Source organism: Poecilia latipinna, unplaced genomic scaffold, assembly GCF_001443285.1.
Source record: "Poecilia latipinna isolate Pla-1442-1.1 unplaced genomic scaffold, P_latipinna-1.0 Scaffold148, whole genome shotgun sequence".
NCBI lineage: Eukaryota > Metazoa > Chordata > Actinopteri > Cyprinodontiformes > Poeciliidae > Poecilia > Poecilia latipinna.
Genome location: NW_015112764.1, coordinates 336,605 through 359,013, shown reverse-complemented (window position 1 = coordinate 359,013; position 22,409 = coordinate 336,605). Strand labels below are relative to the sequence as shown.

Sequence of the window (22,409 nt, the reverse complement as noted above, 5' to 3'; positions counted from 1 at the left end):
TTCCTTCCTGAAGGATAATATCGACTGAGATAATGCTGCCATCTTTAAAACGTTCTCCCTCTCCTGGTATTTTTTAATTGTTTAACTTAGAAAGTGCTTCTACATTAGTTGTTCTGGTATTTTTTTTTTTGTAGATATGGTGATATGGTCATAATTGTGTCTGTGTATTTAATAAAACAGACTTTTTGACATCCACTTTCATTTCAACTTGGAAGTTGAAGTGAACTTCTGAGACGAAAATATCAGAGCAGCGTAACACTATCAGTTTTAACACTGTTACTCTCTTCACTGTAAGCTGAATTAACCCAACATGCAAATATATTCTCTGGGATGTTGTGAATCATTGTTTATCATATAAATAATCATAATAGAAATGCTAAAATATAGGATGTAGTTTACATGAGAGGAAATTTGAATCCGTTAGTACACTGAAGTATATGTATGGATATTTGTGGAATAAACTCCTTCCTGCTCCTTTTAAAGATAATTTTATTGGATTTTTGTTCAGTCATGTCCATGACTGGAAGTGGATTCTTGAGAAAGGTACAATTAGTAAAGTGCATGACTGACAGAATATGCTGTATTTGGAGATTAAAACTATTTTCGCTCCCCTTTCAGCAATGATAATATCTCCCATATTGTCCCCTGATCTCCATACCCCCAAGACCAGTTGGTTGGCATCTGGTCACGTTATTGGAAACTAAGTGACTAGTGACAAATGGCCAAGAACACTGCATAGGATAGATATGTTAAAGATTGTCACTGACTGAGTGAATAATTAAATAGTCTTTAAAGTGGTGACAAGCAAACAAAATCTACAGACAATAAAATACTAAAATTAGACCAAGAAGTTTTTAATCGCAACTTTGGCATTCAATAATTACAATTAGAGCAATTCCTCACATAGTTTGAGGAGAACAGCTGTGTAGTCTGAAGAAGAATTGGATCAATGAATGTGATTAAAAAAGCCTTTAATTTGCTTGAAGGTCTGCAGATTGGATTTAGGAGAAATGAAAAAGGTCCTGATGGATTCAGATTGAACCTGTTCTACATGTGTGATAGAGTATTTAGATCACAGGAGATAAAATACAGTTGTTTTTATCAGCAGTAAGCCTTCCTAAAATAAAACCGGGGTCTATTCCAACTGCCTAGTCCTAAGCAGAGGTTAATATTAACTAATACTGCATCTAATGTAGGCAATTTTAGTTTCCCCATTGATTTTTAACCTTACTTTTAAATATTCAAAATGCAATTGTTGATTTCTCACTGGCATCACAAAACAAGGGGATCTAAGCAATGAATAATTAGAAAAGGGGTTGAACTAACAATATTATGGTAAGGTTACTGGATCACAATAGCACCTCTGAAGGTGTTTTTGTTAGAATCTATTATCGGGTCTGAAAAGGGGGCAAACCTTTCAGCTTACAACCCATTCCAGGTTATTTGCAATGATTTTACATTTTATCTGCTTGGTGAGATCCTCGTCTTCCACACACTGGGGCGATCTTCAGTCCACGGAGGTCCACGCAAACTCAAGGTGGATTCAACATGGACACGATCACTAAAAGGTCAATTTATTCCACCGTAAGCTGCTCAGTGGGAAACGGTGTTCACATCAAAGGGTTTTGTATGAGACTTTGAACAGATAAGGATAAGAGTTGGTGCAAACAGCTGTGATGAAGCGCAGTGTGACTGTCACTCTCTGGTGCTCTGAGAGGGGTGAGGGTCTCAGAGCACCTCTCTCTGAGACCCTCTGAGGGTGTCAGAGAAGAAACTGGGATAGGCGCCTAGCTTGCACATCAAACTTCCTACTATCCATTCAAACTGAGAAATGAATCCAATCTGAAACCTCAACCATCCGAGGACGGTGCACAGTCCAGACAGATCTCATGATACCCTTCAGTATGTGGGAACCTTTGGGCTACTGGTCTGACAGAGTGAATATCGCCATCAGCAAAAGTGAGTCGAAACCTACCACAGTGACTACTATGACCAATCAGACTGTCCTGTGTAAATAAGTAAATATTCTGGTGTCACATGACCAACTTCACACTTTAGAAATCTGTTTGAGCAGAGTAGAAGTGAGAAAGAATGGAAAAGTGTGAGACTTGTGTCATGTGTGAGAGGTGGCAGTGCACACCACTAGATAACAGAGGTGCAGAAAAAAACAAAAGATTCTATAGAAAATTGCAATTCTTAGTCCTGGGAATTCTGAATCGATTCAAAATGCTCAAAAAACTATTTTAAAATGTCTAAGTTGAACGTCTTTGCCGTTCCTATTTGTAAGTACGCTGCATATCACATTTTATTTTATGTACAAACGTATTTTTGTTTAACTATAAACTGATGGAATTTGATACAGTATAGAATCTTATAGAATTGTTTTAAATAAATGGTTGATTTGTTTACGCTGACTTTTCCTTTTGTCAGTCACATCATTTAACTGAATCTCTAGATTCAGTTAAATTAATGATTTTTCTATTCAGAAAAATCTCTGAATAGAAAAATTGGTTTCCGAATCAAAAATTGTTTCTGAATCGAGTTGTGACTCTAAAAATTGAAATTAAGACACTGATAGATTCACATCTATGCTCGATAAATATAAATCTTTAGAAAAGTTAATTCTCTCACTGACAATAAAATACTCAATAGTACCTGATGAGTAGAAAAGTCAGTAAAAGTGACGCGTTGTGATTTGATTAGTTACATTATGTGGCACTACTCTAAACCAATTTTCTGACATGTTTTTATTAAAACACAAAAAGACCTTACAAACATGTCAACTACCAAACAATGTCTAAATGGAAAAGGTTGCCTTTCATTTAACTTTCGTTCTTTGGTAATTGCTTTCAGACATGAGGGAAATGAAGAATGAGTGACACTTGAACACAAAAGACCTTTTCCTTGTGCAAATGATCCATGTGGGCTTTGCCCTCACTCTGTACTTTCATTCAGTCAACACGGTCACAAAACTCATAAATATATTTTACCAATCCCCATTAGCGACGTATTGCACAAAACCTTTTGAATTACAATTTCAAATGATCTCCCCATCTCTTTCATAGGCCTACAATGTGAATGATATATTCTTTGCAGGACAATATATATATTTTGCCATCACACAATCTAGCCCTGCTGCCTCGTCGAACTTCAATTTGGACGGTCCGGGGAATGTGTTAAGAGGCCATGTAAAGAGAGATGGGAAAGATAAATGGACGGCTACTGTCATTCTAAAGGCAGATTTCTCATTATGGCCCAGTTAAATCAAACCAAGATGACAATTTAAGACTGATTAGGGCAACATATTAGAGCAGGAGGGAGATTTTGAAAGGGAGCCCAATCATAAAAATGTAAGAGGTGATGGATTAGCTACCATCAGGATAAACACAACCACTTCATGATAATGGGTTTTGAAGCGTCGTTCTTTTAAACAAAATTATTTCAACTGATATTTCATTTAAAAAAAGACTATGAATCATAGTCATTCAGATTGTTTGCTGTCAAGAGAATAAATGTAAAAGCCTCCTCCCTAAGTGATGAGAGACTGGACAATTTGCCAAAGTTTCTGAGATAGAAATCAATGTTGCATTATTTATTTTTTACAAAGCGTGCCACAGTTTAGGGCTGCAGACATCTTTCTGCATGTAGTCTTAAATTTCTGTAAAGGTTAGTGTTTCAGGTTGCAGACTGTGAAAGGACCTCAACAATGTTGTACATCTGTGAATCATAAGTACTCAATCAGCTACAGTCAGAAACATGTATCCACTATACGACATGTTTTTTCCCTTACTGACATTAAATCGCAGTAAAAATCCACGCCACTTCAGCTCTGCCATTATAATTTCAGTTAAATTTGGATCAGGCCATTGTGATGGACACCCCCTTTGCCTTTATTCGTTGTGATTAAGTCACTTTGTAACAAAATTTTGGAGTATGCTCATAATTTACTGTCCATTTTGGAGACTTATTTGTACCCAAGCTTTAATGTAGTGGCTGAAGTCTTTCCTCATGATGCCATCTTTTTTGGAAATGGCACCAATCCCTCATGTTTCAAGAGATTCACCCAACATGTTGCTGCCACCCCTGTATTTCACAGCTGGGATAGAGTTGTTGTTGCAGGATATAATTCTGATCAACTTAGTTTCATTTATTTGGATTATCTGTATTTCCATGTTTAAAATGTGTCACTAAGTTTTCTTTTGTGGAATAGGATAAGAACACTGACATTACCTGAACCGTCCATTTGGGGGATTCAAACTTTTCCTTTACTCAAGTAAATGCAGGAAAAACAATTTGGTTTTATGTGATAATTTTTCTTTTACCGTCTCCTTTTTTAAGGTAATTTATGGGATAAAATGTTGAAGAGAATGGCATATTTAAGTTTCTAAACCAGTATGTATGTGTTTGGGTCACATTCCACCCCATATTTGTGTGTTTGGTGCTTATGACTTATTTATGAAGTATTAAGCTAACATGTTTGCCAGTATTGCCATCTGCCAATTGTCCTGCTGTTGAACACATATGCCATGAATCACTGTCTCCTTTTAACTCAGATGTGGTGAATTAACCAAATAGAAACTTACAAAGTCATGATGTCAGTGCTTTCTTGAATTGTTTAAATGTATGGTAATCCTATATTTTAAAAGTTTGAATATGTTAGAAGGCAATAAAAACTATCCATTATTCTGGCATGTAGCAAATTGAGATAATTTTGGTAATCCAATCTAGTCAAATTTATTGTCCGACAGTAAGAATAATAAATGTCTGTTTTTAAACAGTACAAGTTAACATGAGGTGTCAGTTGTATGTTGTCACTTGACTTGGCATATAAAGTCTACTGTTCATACTGAACTCATCTGGATAACCTTGGTTTTACAGCTGAAATGTTATACCACACATAAATATTCATTCATTTCCTGTGTTTTACAATCCCAGCAAGACAGAATAAAGATGGAATAAATCAAGCAGATCCTGTCTCTTTAGAGGATGTGCTATGACAGTGCATGCCAAGAACATTGTTAAATTTTGTGCAGAAAGCACCAGACTGTGTCAGAACAACCACAAAACAACCCCAAGCTTCCCTGCACATCCAATTCTCTCGGATATGAACAAGACTGACGCACTGAGAAAAAAGACGGGGCAAGACACATTTAAGGGTGTGTTATTTACCACTTTCTCTTTTAAATATTACTTGGGTGTACATATGTACATATATTTGAGCCATTTGACAAAACTTTAACATTTGTTGGCCAATTATTAAACCCTGCTGAAATGTCACCAATATCACCTACTGAGCCATAATTTAAATGGAATTCATAAGTGTACAATAGTCCAGAAGGTATATTTTAAATGAACAATTTGGTGTTTACAGAATAAATAAGACACACTGATGAAAAAAGCAGTGAACATTTTACAAAAGAGATATTGTAGAACAACAATATGAAGAATGTAGTCTAGAGATGGTAAGCAATGATATAAATGGAAAAGCTATAAATGTGTCAGCATCTTTCAACATGGGATGGAAAGACAGAAAATAGTTTCTGTGGGGGAGGGGAACAACACCACAATAAGAGGAATTCAAAAGTGTAAATGCTTGCTTGTTGTGTGTGCCAGATATGTTCAAAGCAGCAGCATGCTATTCAGGCAAGAAAAACATTTTTATAAACCTCTCACTACCTTGTCTCCCTTCAACTTAGAAATGCTCCAGAGCAAAGTAAACAGCACTAAATACAGGCTTAAAAGTGGTCAAGATGCCTAAAAGGAGGAATGAGTGAATATTTCTGCCAAAAGGAGAAAAAAAACCCTGAAGACAAATGGGAGTTCGTATCTAAAATAGAACTCTTGAGGGAATAAAGTGATGCTTTAGTATTTTGGTTTCAAAAAGCTAAACACCACCCTTGGAGAAACTGGCTATTGGTTATAATCCGTTTAATCTTACTCTAGAGACAATGTCCTTATCTCTACCTACACTATTGATCATTTGTGTGTATCCTGGGCCCCAGAGCAAGTAAAGTAAGAGGACTGTTGCTGCACATCAGCATTGTCCTCTTACTGATGTATAATCCTCTTTATTTTAAAAGTTATTATAGAACTTCTTGTTAGCTGAATGTGGTAGGAAAACATGCTATGCAGGAAGCTTTATAGGTTGCCACTGCCATTTTCTTGATAATTTGATTTCCACTTTAAGATGTATATATTAAAATAGGACTACGCTAAACAAAGAAGAAAACCCAGTAGGTTTCATTTGTGTGGATTTTTTTCTTTTTTTATTGTATTCCGTTATTTCAAACGTTTTTCTTTTTGGGGGGTTACCAGGTTACCTGCTTCCTTTACAGAAAAGAGCCGTGGCGAAGGGCTAAAGACAGAGCATAATGCCAGCTCAGCATGTGCTAGTTACTAAGGGTTTTTGGTTAGGTAGGATTATTTGGTCCTGAGGTAACATTGATATTTAGTTCCGTGTCCCCCATCGTGTAGTGGTTTGGCCAACTAACATTATAAGTTACTCCTCTGTGCCTTTGTGTTAAGTCAGCTTTTGAGTAATGCTGCATTTCATTTACCTTGGTAGTCTGAACTAAGAGTTGGATTTGACGTCATGCCCGAGGTAACAGCGCTTCAGTTAAAATGGTCTGAGAAGTCTGGATTTCAACATGGTGACGCCCAGGTAGTCATTGTTCACAGTACCTTTTACGATCATCATTTAAAGTTGTACTTTCCATATGCATATACCATTTTCAGTTTGTTCAGTTTAGAGTTTAATTCTTAGCCCTCCGTGTAACAGTATTAGCAAATGTTTGTATTATTAAGTAGCACTGAATTTGTCAGCAATGTCACATAATCTTAGGTAGCTGTTGCCTCTCACTTTGAATGGAAATTTGTATCTAAAGACTGGAGATTTGTGGCTGTGGAGCTTTATCACCATCATCAAATGTCTTACAGTTCTCAGTGTTCAATAACACTATCCATCCCTTAAGAGGAGAATTAGATATTGTGGGTGTTTTAATAACAAAGTGAGTCTATAATTGTATTTTTGTTAATGCGTTGAGTGGGTCCATGGCGTTTAGTTCCCTGTATTTCCTTTTTATTTCTGTTCATAATTGGTACCCTGTTCCTCAGTGGAATTTATACATCACATCTGGGTTGTTAATTGAACAATATTAAAATCCATGCCTTACAAAGAACAATGAATTACATTTGAAAAAAATTCTTTACTGAACTCTTTATTGAGCTTAGATCAGATTTTATTCACAAAGTAAGGATGGCATTTAAACTCTCCATCTGAATGGTTCAGTGTGGACTTGTGGAAAAATGGGAATTGGAGTCATCATGCAATAGACCCCTTAATACTCATGGTTGAGCATTTGTGGATTTCTTTTGTGAAACCCGTTTTCAAATTATTTTTAAATACATTTTCTAAACATTTTTTCTAAAACCAGAAAAATCCCTTGAACTAAATGCTTTAGTGTCAGTATCATCCCACTGTTGTAGAAACTGTAGTCCAATAGGGGATCAGACTCAAAGTTTCAGTGAAATGTTACATGAGATGGGTGAGTAATGTTCCGTTTGCAAAACGAGATTGTAAAAAGATCACTATTGAGAGTATGATGCTGTGCTAAGATAGGAATTTTATTTTAAATCCGTTTACATGAATTTAGCACATAACGAGCTGAATTACAGTCCAATAAAACCAAGTCCATTTCAATTGTTTGTCATGCAATAAACTACATTGATAGAGGGGAAGCCAGTTTTCCAAAAGAAGGTGTTTTGTTTTTTTTAGATGAACATCCAATGTTGATATGAAATACCTCAAAATAAAATCAGGGAACTTTGAAAAAAAAAAAAGATAATATTATTTTACTGAACAAACATGAGAATGGCTCAAGAATAATGTTACGTAATGTAACGTAATGTTAAGCATTTTCATTTGAAACCCACAACAAAACTCCATGTTAATCTTGGCTGGATATTTGGGTGAGTGAGGAGCTGTACAGTTCAGGTAATTGGAAACAGGGGAGAGGATGGATTAATCGGAAGCAGCCTGCCAGCCTCACTTATGGAGAAACATGGGGAGATGAAGGAAAGCAAACAAGTACAGCAGAAAAGGGGACAAGACACAGCAAGACTAAGAGATACTGATGGTTAGTTTCAACAACACTGACTTAGAAGTTGTGTCTCCCAAAAAAGTTTACTTGCTGCTTCATCTGTGGGTTTTTGTAACAGCTAACCCCGTAATCCTAACCCTACATAACCACACACTCCCATGCAAGGTTTCCATCCATCCATCGAAACTCACTTAGAACCCATTCACACAGAGACCAACACTGTGGCTGGGGAGCTAGTGCCCATCTCCACCAGTCATTGGATGAGACTGCTGGAGATAGGCATCCAATGACTGCTGGCTACCAGTCTTTCGATGGGAGGCATGGTACACCGAGGATGGGTAGCCAGTCCGCCAATGGGCATCAAACACACTAGACAAATAACCATGGAATAATTAGCCCTATCATGTTTTTGAACTTTTGGAGGAAACTACAGTATCTGGATTTACCACCTGCATTAATTAGGTAGGCTTTGGAAGTTGCTCTGCTACCCATCTACTAGTGCATAGTCTCATAGATTTACAAATCAAATTCAATGGCTTTTAAAATAGGAAGATTTACATGTAAGAAAAGGGAAATTATTTGGATAATGCCAATTGTTATTTTAAAGTGCAAGATCATTGTCACTCTTTTGTAATGGGGATCATCTTTTTCAGTCTGAACACAAGGTGAATACAAATAGCGATATTTCATCAACAATACAAATTACCACCCAGTGAGACAGTGATTGGTAATAATGAATGTGCATCAGCAAATTTACATAGTCACAATAAATGGCACAGTAAACACAGCTGTGAACAAATAAAGTAGATTCAGCAACCTCTGTGTTTAACCAACATACCATCAGTGTCAGCATGTCATCACAGAATGAAATGGGAGAGATGTTAGAGATGACAGAAAGGCAAAAGTAGCTCAAATAATGACTTGTTGCAACCAACATAGCTGGTTAATCTCTGAATGAACATGTCAAGTGTCAGTGTTGTAAAGACCACCTAACATGACACCAAGTGAAGACTAAGATTGAACCAATAAGATGAATGTTGCAGCAAATGCTTAAAGAAAATCAAGAAAAAACTTTTTGTACTGGTTTGTCAGTTATTTTCACTATTACATTATCAACATATATTTAACCAGGATGAAAAAAAGCTTACTGAGAATAAAAACTGGACAATGGTGGTGTAGGTGCATGAAACAGACCTACACCACATGTCACTTGTTCAATGAATCAGTCCAACAGATAGGAAGTTAAACATACAAGCCACACAACTCTGCATACTGCATACATCCGGCATTGGTTGAGTACGTCAACAGTGACAGTCAACAGTGGTGGAGGTGCTGGACTCACCTCCGTGGGTTTTTTCTCGTGTGTTTTATATTCAGACGAATGTCTAAATATTTGTCCTGAAAAAGTTTATCCTTCTTGCCTCACTTATCTTCTAACCCTATGTACAAAGTGACACAAGTCACACATAACGAAAGAGAGAAGAAGTGGAGATTGGACCGGCAACCGACCGGTTAGAGGACAAACTCCTACCACTGCTATTCCCCATAAGAAAGTGGCCAATAAATGTATGCAGTAGAAGTGCAGCACAAATTCACACAATGACCCAGTACTCTGCAACACTGAATTGTCATCTTCACCCCAACACACACATGGAGGTAGATAAGATCGGTGGACAAGATCGGGTTCACATGCAAGTATCGACCATTCGCCCAAACAATAAATGAAATGGGGTTTGTTGATTGATCGGCCTGCCGATATTTGATTGGCCTGCTGATTTATCAGTGCACCCCTGTCTAGTTGAATTCTGACTAGCATTATGATCGCTGTGATTTGACATTTCAGGGCATGATTTTTATTTCCACCAATGTTCCTGAACCCAAATAGTGATTTGAGCCACCTCAGTTGAAATCATTACATAAAGAACACTGCTCTCAATTTTTTTTTCCTCTTACATGCTTAATGTTGCTTACAGGTCCTGTGCTACTTTAAATTATAATATGTTATGTATAATATATATACTGATATGTCTTGGTAATTATTCAAAAAGTGTTAACTCTACCTTGGTCTCTCTTGGACTGTGGAACCGTCAGCCAATTAACCTTTTTCAAACTGTTCATTTTTTTATTCATACCATAAATTTAACACAATGTCAGCTGCTTCACATACAGTGTATAGTCTCGTAGATTATAAAAAATGAATGTGAACATTAACAAAGCAGACTTAGCCTTAAAATGAGAACAACTTTTTGGACCTGTCATTATGTGGTACCAGCAAGGCCAAGCAGCGAGGTGTATGGGGGAATGGCTTGACACTCCCATCTGACACAAGCCTAATGGGCCAGCAGGGTCATGCTGTTTAAAGGCAGTTAGCTAGCTGAGTGACAGCACTGTACCAGGCCAGAGGCTCAGCTGTCACGGATCGCAGGTGTGCCGCTGAGTTATGAGTTGTTGTACGAAGCGATAAGGTCGACAAGAGACCAGGAGGAGAGAGGAAAACTGAGGGAAAAAGATAGAAATAGACCACAGAGAGGAAACGCTGTCAACAGAGATGAAGCCTGAATATGGGTTTACATGCAGCTCGTGAGCAAATCCTACAAAATCATCACCATCACCATTTGGCTGCATGGAAGATCTTTAAATTTGCTTTAATGATACTCTAGTATGTTTTCCTAGAAAGTCTGGTTTGTTTTGAGAGGCGTGAATGTGCAATCAAACTCTGATGTAGAACTCTAGTCCACCTAAAAACCTAGGTCTCTCTTCAATTGAAGTGAATTCTGGCACAGTTCAAATGTAGAGACTGCTCCAAAAGCAGGAAGCAGATTATAGTGCAGGGCATTCTGGGTAAATATACCCAAAATAAACACTCAGGCCAAGGGCTAGTGGGAGAAATGGCTGTGGTCTTATATTAAACATTACAGAGAAATCCTACAACCAATACAATCTGACACTACTCCATTGTGAAAACTGACTTTTTGTTCAGTGTCTTCTTCCTTAGTGTCTTCCTGTCGTTTCCTTTAGTTGTTTTTGGTGCAGCAAGCAGAGGGGAAATGCCCAAGCAGAGTCCTGAGTGGTGAATTAGCTTTAGTTATATACTCTTTGTATAAGGCATCAATTACAGACTCATTTTGTTCTATGTTTGTATATATTGTACCGTCACAAATAAATAAATGAATGAAATGTAACAAACATTGCAATTTTAGTCCCAAATCAAACAGAGTCTACTGGACTATCACCTTTGTCAACTTTAGTTTGAGTGAAACAAGAGAAAGCGGTACATGACCTCTGTCAGCCCACACACTGTTGACAGAGGTCAGCAGTCTGTGGGCATTTATCATGTGCAAGACTCACCTCTGACCTCTTTGTGGAGAGATCACTATATGGATAATGCAAATCTTATTCATTATCAATCAATCAATTTTTATTTGTATAGCACATTTTAGCAGCAAGGCATTTCAAGGTGCTTTACATAATTAAAAACAGCATGTGAAGCAGCACAGTAATAATAGAACAGTATCTACATGAGGATTTACCCTTATGGGGTCTCCAATGCTCGACAACAATTCATGTTCAGTCTGTGAATGATCAAGCCTAAGTAATATCTGAAAAGTATAAGCCGATGTATTAATGTCAACTACACCTCCCTATAGTCATAGGACTATGTTTCCTATGCCTATTAGATCAATTTCAATATAAAAAATATTTTCACTTTGGGTTTTATATATAGTCCCTCTATAACATACTGAAAAACACTCTACACCCAGAAAAAAGCCCATGAAGGCTTATGTGTGCAGCCTAAGTGGTGCACTGGAGCAAGTAATAGACAGTGATTGGAGAAATGGATGACTCCTCAAGTAACCTTGAGTGAATGGAGCTCATCATTCACATGCCAAACACACACATAGACAAAATTTGCAACAAAGCGCAACTGACCAAGGTCTTTGTCAACGCCAAGGGCTTTCATTACGCACGTCTTTAACCCAGTCTGCTATTATCACAGCTAAAGATGACAATCCTGGCAAAGATGTCATGTCTGCAACATCAGCCACATCCTGGTTTGTTGCGATTTATATATGATCGTTACTTTTTTCAGGCCACTTACTGCTTTAGTTGGTATATCTAAAAAGGGAAAGATCTCCTAACATACTTCACAGCATGATTCTGAGATTTTTCTGATTTGATATTATGGTTTTAGGTCAAGTGTGTATACTCTAGACCAGGGGTGCCCAAGTTCAGTCCTTGAGAGCTACCATCCTGCAACTTTCAGATGCATCCCTGCTTCAACACACCTGAATCAAATGAATGGCTCGTTACCAGGCCTCTGTAGAGCTGATCCCGGTCTGTTGGAGTAAGGATACTTCCAAAAGTTGCAGGATGGTGGCTCTCGAGGACTGGACTTGGGCACCCCTGCTCTAGACCCACTGTTTCTATAAGAGGAATGGACTCAAAAGGTGAAAACACGTCTGTTCAAATGTAAGGTTTTACATGATGTACTAAATGTCTATGTTTCCACCCAATTGCCATGTGAATTTTAAGAGAAATTTTTTAATGTGCCAAAAAACAACAGAGGAACGTGTGAATTGGGTGTGTTTTCTTGTACAGGCCTGGAATGAATCAACCAGGCCATGTAAAGTGTTGACATTATGCATGGCTGTTAAGATGCAAAGGTTGCAAACTTGTATGGACCACACATCTCAGAAAAATGTTGAGTCCTCCTCCCTGTACTTTGGATGTTGAAATTTCAACCTGATGGTGGACTGGACCTGATGGTGTTCCACACGGGTTTCTATACAGGGAAAGTTATGCATCTACCCGAGATGGGTATTCCAACTTGCTCAGAGAGAAACTTCAAGATTTTCTTTGACACCTGCTTCACAAGTGACTCTCTCATAGCAACAGACTACCAAGTGTCAACTTAATTTCTGAAGGTGAAGTTGAAGAGAACTGGACATGGATCTTTTGAACAGAAGACATCCGTTGCTGAAGAAAACCTTTATGCAGTGGGGTGATATGGTAACCAGTCAGTCAGTCTTCTCCGTAATTGCATCCAGTCACTGAAGTTGATTTGTGGAATGGTAAGAACAAGAAAATGATCAAAGCCCCTGTCCTGCTGTGGTCAGAGAACACAATAAAACCCACAGGTGGAGTGGATCTGCTTGACTCGTTCTTTGCACTGTATCAGTACTGGGTGAAAAGAAAGGGAGATTCAAAGTGCCAGAATGCAAAGGAACACACAAAGCAAAGAGTCAAAAAAAGTGCTGTCCACTTTTGCTTCAATCACATCCACCAGTAACTGCTTCATGAGGTTCCACGTAGAATAATACAGACTACTTTGTGATGGAGAAAACACCAATCCAATCAGCACTCCATAGGAACACACACACTAGAACATAAAAGTACACAAAATCAAATTTCTGACTCCATGACTGAAAATCAACTTCTGACTGCTGTCTTTTGAAAACAAATTCTTGAAGTAAAATATTGTCTAGTGTATTTATTGCCTCTTTGTTTCCCATCCTAGATATAACAGGGTTAAATATTTTTTTCTCTCAAAATAAAAATTTATGTCATATCGGGTTATCAAAAATCCAAGCATGTACACATCTCCAACATCCTCCACCGACAATATGGACAGACACATCATCTTCCACTTCCTCAAGAAATCCATAATGTATTCAGCTGCATTATGTCCTGTTGGGGTATGAGGTGCTCTCCTTTGCCAGTCCTCTCGTCATGAAAATTTGATCCACTGCATTGAGAGATCAGTTGAGATCCATCATTTGCAATTCAGAAAATATGCCAAAAAGAATATCCAGACAGTAATGGTCACAAAAGCAAATGCAGGCCAGACAATTCTTGTAAATAAATGAGAAATTTTGGAGACACTTTGATTTGTAATTTAATTTAATTTTTCATAAAATAGTCAGGGCAGCCATGTTGGGATTAGCACTCTGGTTTTGGGAGCAGAGATTATCAAGTAAAATTCAGTTAGATGGAAGCCGCTCTCGCGCAAAACAACTAATATAGCACATTACTGACTGCTCACAGATAGAAGGGAAAGAGAAATATTTGGCAGAATTAACTTATGTTATTGAATAAGAAAAACTCAAATCAGACAGAATCAATACCAGAAGACCAGAGCTTTACAAACCTGCTTATGTGTCTTTATCTGCACAAAACAACCTAGGAAACTTTCTCCACCGCCATTACTAAACTTCGACGACAGGCAGATCACAATTCTAAAACCATAAAATCAATGTTATCGTTCACAATTTTGTTTTTCTGTTCACTGATTGGCCCCATGGAAATTCTACTGGAGGAATCCAGATCAATGGGAGAAATCTCAGATGGAACACTGAAGGGAGATCAGAATCAAGTGAAAATGTGTCGGGAGGTAATGGCCAGGATAACAATAAGAATTTAGGTTTAGTTCTTCAAGCACGTCGACGCCTGTAAAAGCTTTGTTTCTGCTGGAATGATTCCAAGGCCAAGATGCTGTTTAAGCTCTTGCTTCTCCAAGAAATCTATTCAAGAGGCACCAGTAAATAACACGGCTTATTTATGTAATCCCTTGATGTCTAATGGTTGATTGGGACCCATTAAACACACCCTCAAATAGGCTACTTCTGCAAATACCTTGTTTATTCTGACTTTTAAACCCTTCAAAAAGACTCTGATATAAAACAAGACACCACAAAGCATCAAGATTTTCTCTCTCACACATTTATGCTAAAGAAACCAGCTGGCTGCAGTCCGCTGGCTTCTCAGTGAGCGACATGCATCATTAACATCTTTAAATGCTGAGGCGTCCTGCCTTTACAATCTTCAAACAGGCTGTCCTTCAACCCCCTCTGCTTAAAGCCTCCCACCCACCACTCACAGTCTTTAAAGTGTTACTAAAGAAGCTTAACAACCCATTGCAAAGGGTCTGCATGGGGCGTTTGTACTCCATAAAACCCGCTATAAGTAATGGTATTTCACCAGGAACTCTTATGGAACATACAGTGCTTCCTTTACGAAGACAGTTAAAGGCAGCAGGTGAGTAAAATGATGTTTTTCTGGATTGTATTTGTTTTCCAATAATTGATCAGAGAGGCGAACTGGAAAAGTGGTTAAAACACAAACTTCTCTTAGCTGACAGACAGAAAGTATGACTACAACAACAGGATTGGATTTTTGGAGCATCACATGATGTAAACACAGCAATGATGTGTTTAGCAGCAGCATGCCAAGAAAACTATAGCAGAATACATTTGGTATGCTGTATACACAAAGATGTTTGGATTCCAAGATATTTTACATCATGTATGTTTCTAAGGTTCAAGTATGAAGTCAACTAAGGGACGTTAAATCAGCTCCATTCAACAGTAATGTTAAAAACCACTTCAAAAGGCTTTACCAAATGAAATCAAAGTAAAAGGAAAAATAAGCTGTAGGTTTAAAAAAAAAAAAAAAGCTCAGCTATATTTGCACGCAAGTCTAATGAATCTGACGTTAAATGAAATCTTCTCCAATTGTTGATAATATTCTGAAAAACATTTTCACTCTACTGATTTTACATAAACGGAGACAAAAAACAATAAATGTTTTCCAGCAAAAACGTTCATCCCGATTCTGTTCGCATGGGTATGTGAAGATCATTTCTCCGATAAAGAAATTCAGACATAGCATAATTTTCTGCTAAAGCCAATAAATACAATTAAAGTGCCAAATGAGATGTGTAAATTTTGATAGTGAACCCTGGTCAAAGCTGCATCTCTCCTTTAAACAACTATCCTAAAGATTCTGAGAAAGCATCCGCGATCAAAAAAGGTGCAGTGTGTCTTTAATTCCTTGCCTTTGTGGTGGCGGCAGCGCTAGCAAGGGCATCTCAGGCGAACCACAAAGCTAAGGGGTTAAAGACGGTACCATGTTGGCTCTTTGTGAGCGGGATTCCACGACATTTTTCCAGCTCTTTATTTTCAAGTCATAGCTAACCAGCTCCAACTTCCTGCCTGCTCAAAAACCACACGCCATTCGAGGACAAAGATAAGAGAAGCAGAGCCAGGACACACAGAAAAAAACAGGAGGAATCAGTGTTTCAGGAACATGAAGGGAAGGTCATTGTCTCCAAGCTTACCCTGGGAGAAAAACAGAGGGCCTGAACCTGCCAGAACCTATCCACGGCGACCAGGAGGTGGACCTGCAAGAGACCAGAACAACAAAGACAGTTTGTGACAAAGCTGAGGCACCGCAGTCCGAAAGGAGTGAAATCAAGTCTGACATTTTTCATTTATTTGTAAATGCCTCCTTGGCGGCACACTCACTCGAAGCGACAGTTGGGCTTTTACCAAGTTAAGGGGAGATGATGGTAGAATAGAGGGATCCTGACAGAGGTTGTAATGAGATGCCGCATTAGGGCCGCTCTCTCATCCACTCTCCCCTCTCTCGCCCAGGAGCACGCCCTTCACTTCTAATCTGCCACCCCGACCATTTGGAGATGGTTAACCCCGTGAAAAACTACACTAACCCTCTTTGGTGCCCTGATAAAACATTCTTTCTGGGTTTATTTTGTCGAAGAGACTTTGATGCTTACAAATGCTTTTGTCAAAGGGATTTTAGAGCGCTCAGAGCCTCGGGAGGGTTCGGGGAAAGAATCGCGATATGCATCACCTGCTCAAAATATGAACAGGTGCAGAGGATGGAGCTAACGGCCGGGAAATGGATTAAAAAATACCAAGTTAGTGAACAGTGAGCATAAAGCAGACATACTGTGACCTCTGGGAAACATCAAGTCATAGTCTTCATCATGTACACTTTTACTAATTCTTAGCAACATAAAATAAACCAAACCAAATATTTGTTAAAGAAAAGAGATTTAACATTTTTATATTTGAACAGATCCGTTAAAAACTTACATTGTATTTCCATGTTCCTGCAAAGCAAGTTTTGACATAAACATAAAGACGCGGTTATTTAAACGGTTGCCCTAGACATGCTACACTTACTGTAGCTCACAGCTAATTCAGTATTTAATGCTTCAAATCAGAATTGGTGTTCAGTTTTTAAGAAACTCCAAGCCCATGTGTGGTTTTTTCTTTATTTAAAACATTTAACTTGCTAAGAGGATCCAAGTCCGCAGAAAAAGTCCAAAAAGCTTCAGGCTCAGTGAGAACAATGATGTCACTTCAGCTTCTCGCCAGGTAAACAGCGGTTAGCATTAATGACAAATAACCTTCTGATGTTATCCAGTTGTTCAAGTCCTAAGCCTGTTCAAATTTCAAAACTTAAAAATGTTGTCCTGAAAATTAAAACACCAAAGAACAAATCTGCTTTGTCTCCTAAAACTGACTCAACTTTCATTTAAACTGCTTTATGTTTGGCATCACTTTGTAAACTCATTTTATCGGTTTATATTTGTTGCTTTTAATGAATGATTTACCTTAATGTAAGCATAGAATGGTCCAATTAAAGTATGTTGCAGGTGTGACCAGCACAACACCAAGGCTTGGTAAAATACTACAGCAATAATGCAGCGTAATGAACAGAATGTAAGAGTATAAAATACAGTGGAAAGTCACATTAGTCTAACTTTACTAATGTTCGAGTTTGAAAATCAAAGGTTAACATTAATTTTAATGTTAACCTGGACAACAGTAATGTAATTACATTACTGTAATGTAACTTTACCTTAGAATGACAGAAAAAAATGTGAAAGCACAAAGGACTGTTATGCTGGACACACGAGCCTGCAGTAGACTGGAAAAATCAGAGTTTAATACTGAAAACATATTTATATCAAATTCACAAAATATCCCCATTTTCATTTTATGTCCTAGACTTTAGTGATATAGCACTTTTCAGCAACAAGACAATTCAAAGTGCTTCAAATGAGGAAAACATACAAGAGTACACTGTACAGCATAAAAGTATAAAAAGTTGAGCTTCACGCTAAAATAAATGTTCCAGTTAATACTTTAAATAAAAGCGGAACTCACAACAACTGGGTTAAAGTTGATTTCAAACAACTCAGGGTTTCAGCATTTCCTCGGTGTATAAGGTGACTGAAATCTACAAAAACCCACTTCTGTATCATAACCATTAACAAAGTTTATGCATAAGTGGAATTTCCACATCAAGTGCTGCATTAGAAAAATTCCTTTGTTCACCAATTCATTCACTTCATCTCACTCCTTTTATGCAATCAATAACTTTCCCTGGTCAACAAAGACATTCAGGATAATTTTAGTCATTTTAAAATCAGCTCACCTACATATGTTGAGAAGAGGAACCATTAAAGTAGTGAATTAGGTTGTGATTGAGTAGGCAGTTAGAACAGAGCGATGGATTTAACTTTGACCATAATTGCTCCTGAAATATGTCATCATCCTTGGTTAAATTTAAAACTGTTGCTTAAAAAGCCTTCTACTTAGTCTACAGAAAAAGAAACGGTGCACCTGTTTTTCTACCTTGAAATGAGGGAAACATTAAAAAAAACAAAAAACAAAAAAAACAAACTGTGGTGTGGTTCTTCTCTCCTCACAGAGTGTAGCAGGTTTGTTCTCTGCCGTCCATGTCTAAGCATCACTGAAACCCCCCCTCTGTTGTAATCCAGTGGTATAGCCCTGATTGTTGTGAAGGCTGGTTTTCCCTTTGATAAGTCATTCAGCATCTCAGGGTCAGTTTGTCCCTCACTCTGTTCCTATCATTTTCAGACTCATATTGCCCTTTCATAACTTCCTACTTCCATTTCAGTACAAAGTGACTCATTGTAGGCTCAATGGTGGCTTGATGCTGCCGTCCAGCTTTTTCTTGTACTTCATCCCCTTCTTTTGCTTTTGGGAATCATCGACTCCAGATCAAATATTATACACATTCCAATTTTAATTTACTTTAATTGTACTTAAATAATTGAAGTTTAGTAGAGTTATAAGAATTCTCAAAACATGTGTAATTTGATCTAGTTTAATATTTTTAAGTTGACAGGTTACAACCTGTAATCACACTAAAATTACTCCAGGCGTGCTCCTACCTTTACATACTCTGGGCACACAATTAAATGTCATAATTGTAGGATATGAGTGGTGCCCGTACAAATTATTGGATAGTCAGAGAGAAACATACCACAGAAGATTGCTTGAATTTCTCCCCACAACTGTATAAAAAAAAACGGGAAAGACCAGCTAACATGAAGGCACATCGTCATAAGACACTAGTTATTGAATAACTAGACATACAAGCTAAACAACAAATATATGTAATATCTTTAATCTGTTAAGTTCTTCAACCATCAAATTCGTGCAAAGTTCTGTTCAATCTGTTCATTTTTTAAGAGTTTCAGGAACTCCTGATTATTCATGGAACTACTTTAGAAATGTGGAAACTGACAATGTCATTAGGGACGTCTGTGCTGATGATACATTTTTAGCATTGAGATGCTATTTTAGGTTTGAATACCTTCACTGATAGGCTAACTCCTAGCACAAACTGAACACATGTCCGTAAGACAGTCATGGACATCGACATCATGTCCATGACCCCCCCCCCCACCTCCACACAGAGGGGAAGACATCTTTATTGAAGAAGCTGGTTATTCACAGAGTTCTGTATCCAAGCATATCAACAGAAAATTGAGTGGAAGGAAGAAGTGTGGTAGGAAAAGGTGCACCAGCAACAGGGAGAACTGCAACCTTGAGAGAACTGTCAAGCAAAATGTTTTCAGTCTGGGGTTGGGTCAGTGCATTAGAAGCGACTATGCACAGACTAATCCACACTTCTGCTGCAGATGAGCTTCTCATGTCAGGCCACTCCTGAACCAGACTGGAGTGTTTCTCAGTGGTCTACTATCCTCTCTCATATGAAAGTAAAGTTCACATTTTATTTGGAATTTAAGGTCCCAGAACCCACAGTCAGGGATGCTTCAGGGTGTCATGACTTTCCAGCAGGACTTGGCAGCTGCCTGCACTGCCAAAGTCACCAAAAGCTGGTGTGATTACCATCGTGTTACTGTGCTTGATTGGCCAGCCAACTCTCCTGACATTTAACCCCAAAGAGAATCTATTTGACTCTCCTAAGAGAAGCTGATCTCCTCCACAACTCGGTGAAGTGCCCTCTAAGCTGTCCTCCCAGACTGAGTGTGTGTGCCATGGACTGAGCAGCATGTGAACAATGAGTTATGTACTTCATTAAGCTGAAGTAATTTCCCTCCCAGATATCATGTCGCCTTCGAGCCTCTCAGTAATCCATCCCAGCCGCCATCAGCTAAAATTAGCTCAGTGAAGTGGAGTGCCACACCTTGTCAGGACGCTGCAGGTAGGGCCGTCTGGCTCTACAAGGCGTCATTAAAATACAAGCTTTTAGATTCAAATTATTGTTGGTGCTGGAGATACAATCTGTAGGTTTTCAGTGGCAACCTCTTCATCATCCTAAACTAATATTATCCAAGCATTGCACTGTGATAATTACTGAAATCATAACCATGAGTTCAGGTCTCAGAAGGTGTCTATCCCTGTGAACTTGTTTTTAGGTAGACTTTCATTAAATATTTGCTTCTCTTGCTAATACACTGAAGCACTTCAAAAGTAGATACTATATATACATTTGATTTTTTTGTGAGGGAAAATACTTTAATGGACAATCACTGTCTTGGCAGTTCCAGTAGAAATGGAATAAATAGGTGTATTTATTCCATTTTTAATTTACAGCAGTTTCCATAAACTCAATCATAGCTCGATTGAAAAAAACAAAACAAAAAAAGTTTAAATATTTTAGTTAAATAGATATTTCCTTCCTTCTTTCCTGGTCTACTTGACACAGTCCTTAAACAGTAAATATGACATAACCGCAAAGGAGTTTCAAACTGCCAATTTTATTTATTTATTTATTTATTTATTTATTTTTTCCCAGAAATCCTGTAGAAGGTAATTAATGGTTTAACTGAAAGAACAGAATAGTTTTGGGGTTTTACAATTTGGTTTTAAATCTCTTCACTGAACAGAATCTGCTCTTTTGAAAGTTTTTAATTTACAGCAGTGTTGCCCTTGCGTTTTTAGATTTACATTCAAATACTCGCCTAGAGGAACATTAGATTTTATTAGAACTCATGTCATCCAAGGGGTGGCGCTGTAGGCCTCAGTCTGCAGACTGTGAGACAGTCTCATGTCTGTCATGACATGCAAACAGCTCAGTCATCAGAGATCATATTCTACAGCAGTGGTCCCCAACCCCCGGTCCGCGCAAGAAATAATTAAATATTTCCGTTTTATGTATTATTTGAGTCTGGAGGATCTTTTATTTTGAAAATCATTTAACCAGATTCTCTGTTACTTGCGCGCCTACCTGAGCCCACAAGCAGCAAAATGAGTAAGAAACAGATCAGGTGTCTTTGGAAAGTGTCTTTGCAAAGGGGAAAAGGCCCAGAGAAGAGACAGGAGAATGGATTTATCCCGGACCGGTAGGTGAGTCAAACATTACAAGCCGCTCTGTGTAACATGCGGCGACCGGCTGCTAATGAGGCAATGAAGCTTCAAACTGCTTCGCCACGTAGAGACCAAGCAGGCTGTGGATATAAGCAACACCTCGGGTGTCATTGTCTCCCATCACTCCCAGATGGGACCGTCTCGTTGCAGAGAAACAAGCTCAGGGCTCCCGTTAGTCATTATCGTGAGTTAAAATTTTCACGAAAGTAAAATGCTCGTTTTTGTTGCGCATCTGTATCATATTTTGAAGGGATATGTAAACGTTACCATAGCGACCAGAGTCAGAGCGTTTGGGCAGTGGTCGAGAGGAGATGAATAGAGCTAGTGAGTCTTAAGTCTGGTTTAGACGGCAAGATTTAAGAATTGTCGGACGATTTTCCAAACCTTTGTGACCACAGAGCTGATAAAAGTACAACAGGTTCGATCGGTTCGTGTCTCCAGCCACAAGGCAGGAGCAACACGAACCGATTCCAGTCACAAACATCGCGATTCCAGAAGAAAATCCACAAAACCTCCAACATAGCATAGGGGAAATTAGAATGACCAAACACGGATGACGATGTAGAAGCAATAGTGGCAGTTTGTGGAGTCATTTTAAGAGATGAAAGAAACAAAAAGAAAAGGCGGGGAATAAAAGACAGCGGGAGCAGCCGCTCTATTTGCTGCACTATGATTTGGAGGCGACTATAGTTTTTCATAGTTAACATTTTTAACTGAATAAACATAAACATATATAATAACGACCTTTACATATAATAATAAACATTTCCACATATCATCTCTGATATCCACCAGACTCAGTTGCGCGACATGTCAGCTGTTTGGGATTCCCCAAACAGCCAGTGGTGGAGAAAGT

At 38.2% G+C, this 22,409-nt stretch overlaps 2 long non-coding RNA genes across 3 annotated transcripts in view; one reads left to right on the top strand and one right to left on the bottom strand.

Moving 5' to 3' along the window:
- LOC106945526 (uncharacterized) overlaps nt 1-17,425 on the bottom strand; it is a 93,991-nt gene extending 76,566 nt beyond the window's left edge. The window contains exons 1-2 of the long non-coding RNA XR_001424579.1: nt 16,403-17,425; nt 16,216-16,278 (exon numbers count right to left, since the gene is read on the bottom strand). This is a non-coding gene — a long non-coding RNA (uncharacterized LOC106945526). The remainder of the gene's footprint in view (nt 1-16,215; nt 16,279-16,402) is intronic.
- Nucleotides 15,023-22,409, top strand: part of LOC106945527 (uncharacterized) — a 34,018-nt gene continuing 26,631 nt past the window's right edge. For both annotated transcript variants that reach the window (XR_001424580.1, XR_001424581.1), the window contains exon 1: nt 15,023-15,134. This is a non-coding gene — a long non-coding RNA (uncharacterized LOC106945527). The remainder of the gene's footprint in view (nt 15,135-22,409) is intronic.